A 4,048-nucleotide genomic window follows, 5' to 3' on the forward strand; every position below is an offset into this window, starting at 1 on the left:
CCTAAGGCTCCAACCAAACCTAGACCTAAAATCGTCATTAGGAAGAAAACCACAACCCAAAAGCCATCCCTAGTAGACGAATCCGTTACCTTCCCCGAACCTTCCCCAGCCCGCTTAGATGAACCATTTCCCTCCATGTTTGAGGACATACCTATGACCACCCAAACTGAAATTTCCACCTCACCTAGGACCACAATGCCAGTCACCTCTACTACTTCCCTATTCACCTCACCAATTAGGGAAACCTCACTCTGGTCATCCACATTCACCACATATAGCACAACCCAAACCACATCAACCACCATAGAAACAACCACCACAACCACCAGCCTACCATTAGCCATAACCACTCCCTTCCCCACCTTAACCCTAACCTTACCTATTCCAACCAAACCACACTCAAACATAGCCACCACACCTCCCTCAACCCATATGAGCCCTGTGATTGATGTCACTCCCATCTCAAGTGGGAAACCAAAGAAGTCTTCCGTGTTTAAAGATCCTATCCTCGATAGGCTCACGACACTGGAAGAGGCGAATGAGAACCACGAGAACTCATGTTGATTAAATTCTTAAAAGATCAACGAGCCATCAACCAGGAGGTCACTCACCAGCATGATGCCTTGGCCAATCAGTTGGGTATTCTTCAAGAAAGAAGTGACCTTGATAAGCCAGAATTGAAAGTCAGCAAAACTGGATCAATCACTTGAAGAAAATAATTGACAATCAACAATAGTTAATCAACAAGAATACTCTGCAAAATGCTAAACAACACTTTGATATGGAAAGGCTTGAGTCTCGAGTTAGACATTTGGAGACTGATCTTCCATCTTCTACTTACTTTGCTGAAAACTTCAAAAGGGACATTCAGTCTACACTTGACAAAGTGTGGATTGACTTTGAACATTTGCCTTCAAGGGTGAGTGGGTTGGAAGGATGTGAGAGTAGAGATGGGAATAGGGTTATGGGAGAAAGTTTGAAATTGCAAAATCCTATTGAGATGTTGGAAGAAGAGTTAGAGAATCAACGCGCCGAACATGGGCATGTGAATGAGTCACTAGTTAACTGATACCTTGCGGTGATGGAGGTTATGTGGTTAAAAGATGAGGATGTTGAGAACCTGAGGGTTCATCTGATGAGGACCTTTCGGAGGTTACTTCGTGTAGCCGAGACAAGGTCTGAGCAAGTCAACCGACAACAAACTATGCTTGCTCAATTAGCCACTGATGTCAAAAGGGTCAGAGCTCTAGGAAGTGTACATGGCTTCCTCTTCACAGGTGAGCAAAGAAATGATGGAGGTGAAGGTGGTTCAGGCTCAAAGACTGTTGATGAGCCTGAAGTCGTTGTTGGAACCGTTACCGGCACTAAGCCTGTAGCTACTACTACTATTTTGTCTGAGCATGTCAGTACTACCGGTTCATCACTTTTTGCACCCACCACTAGTGCACAAGAGTGTTGTGTTCACCACTGCTATGGTTATCCATCATGATGTACAACCTTTAACACAAGGTGGTGGTGATGATGGTGATGAAGGTGATGATGAGGATGATGATGACGAGTCTGATAGTGGAGACGAGGAAGATGATGAGGGAAATGATGATGAGGACGATGATCATGAGCATGATAACTCTGATGAGCCTCGTGGTGGTGGAAACACTAGTGGAAGTGGTGATGGTAGTGGTAGTGTTGGTGGTAGTTGATGCGGTAGCGGTGATGCTACTGGAAATGAGGAGGCTGATTTTGAGCCGTCAAAGGAGGCTGAGAAAAAGAGGGAATCGGAGGCTGCGGTGTAGGCTGAGCTCGCCTCTTTACTAAACGTTCGTTCTTTTGCAGGTATCGTTCCTTCAGTTCAGAAAGTTGTGGAGGAAAATAAAGAAGATGGTGATGACGGCATCAACTATTCTCCCAGCACCAACATAACACCAACTGCGGAGAATGTTGAGCCAGCCGTTGACAAGCACGTTGTCACATCTGTTGTTGCTCCTGCTAGAAGTTGGTCAAGAAGAGGAATTGAATACTATAGCATGAGCAGGATGGGAAGCATGCGAACGAGGTCGAAGCCTTACCATGATTCGAATATCATTGTGTACGCCAAATACCACAAAGACAGCAGAAGTTGGGCTGTCAAACATATAAATGGAGATCTTACATATCTCACTATGCGAGATATGCATACGCTGTCGAAACTTGACATGAACTTCTTTTGAAATAATGTGGCTCGAGACGACAAGAAAAACACTATCGAATCATGGTTCAAGAATCACTTTTTGAGAAAAGAATGGAGAGCTGACTACCTGACGTTCGCAGTCAATCCGGGTAGGTCATTCAAGGTAAAGAAGATCAACCCTTTCTCCAACAAGCCGTCCAAAGAAAGAATATACAGAATGCCCGTTAATCATGGTGAGCCGATCTTTCATAGAATGCCTTTCGAGGATGACACTCTTCACGACTTCATTGCATGGGAATTCGACAACGAGTACGGCGATGTCATCATACATTGCACTCGCAGTCATGAGCTCACGTTCTTTGATGAGCATGAACTAGCAGGACTTGGACTCTTCGACCTCAAGAAGCTAGTAGAGTCGCCCCTCTGTAAAGTCGAAGACGTTCGTCGTGAAAACACAGACGCCATCGTTGGAAATTTCAACAATTTTGACAGATTACTTGAAAAACAACCATTTGAAGATTATCCAAACGATGTATTCGACTATGAGTCCGAATGCAAGTGGTGAGAAGAAAATAAAGCAAATACTAAATACTAGAGGCAGATTGTAAGGTACGTTTCATTATTTAGTCTTTCGTATTTGTATCTCGTTAGTTTACGATTCTATTTTGTTTACGTTTGTATGTATTGGGCCCGAGGCATTGTGTAATTGGATCCCATTGAGCCTTATTAATGAAAGAGTGTATGACAATACACACACTATATAATGTGTGTGCATAGCATACACAATGCAACCATTTGTAAAATCTATCTTTCTAACTAACATACTCTCTCTCCCTCCTCCCCTCTCTAACTCACGGCTACACCACCCTCACCACAAGATCCGAGATCTCGATCATAGCTAGTTGTTTCCGCCAACTAGTTGAGAGGTTGATCCAAGACTACTAGTACTTACTTTGTTGTGTTGTTTGATCCGGTCACGGGACCTACACTAAGAAAGGAGGATTTGTTGAAGCTATACCATTCTCTTTTGTCCACGGTGGAAGATACGCAGAAAGACAATACTGACATGATAGTTGAGAAGATCAACAAGTTCGTCCGCTACCTTGTTGACAATCAACTATTTGATTATGACTCTCCGTTTGACTACGAGACCGACTAAAGACAAGAGCTGACAGATCAAATCTAAAAACTAGAGGGAGATTGTAGGGCCCCTTTTGACATTAAGTATTTTGTATTTGTTAATTCTATACATGATGTATTTAGTTAGCTTGTCGGTCTATTTGATGTAAGTTTGGGCCCGAGGCCATGTTATAATGAGCCCATTGGGCCGAAAATAATATAATGGGGGCATGCGATGCTTCCCCTACAAATAGGGAAGCATACCCATCACTCAACAACCTTTTGTCAAATAATCTTATCATTTCACAAACTCTCCTCTGTAATCCCTTTTCTCTTTCCACTTCAGGTAATAATCAAACCCAAACAAGATCTGAGATCTCGGTTGGCTACAATTGACTTCCGCTAGCTTGTAGTTAGAGATTGATTCAAGAACTTAGTTGTTTGATCCGTTCATAAAATCTACATGTTAGGGTGGGTAAAATGTAAAATATAGTTGGCGGGTGAGGTGGAGATAAATTATTGGTTTATTTCTTTTAGAAATAGTTAAAAAAAATCAACACATTAGCCCCTGACGCCCAATATGCCATTCATGTCTTCGCCACCACGCAACTGTTGTCGTCGTGTGCCCGCACTACTACTAATGTGCCACTACCCCGCCTCCTCCACACCTTTGCATATCACATTAATGCCTAAGTTGGAGCGGGAGACACGACGCTTGACTTGAGAAAAGCTTATAGGGCTAATATTCTATATAATTATATG

The sequence above is a fragment of the Bidens hawaiensis genome, unplaced genomic scaffold (genome assembly GCF_021521415.1).
Source record: "Bidens hawaiensis isolate Kalapana, Puna unplaced genomic scaffold, B.hawaiensis_p1.1 tig00000326_1, whole genome shotgun sequence".
NCBI classification, from domain to species: domain Eukaryota; kingdom Viridiplantae; phylum Streptophyta; class Magnoliopsida; order Asterales; family Asteraceae; genus Bidens; species Bidens hawaiensis.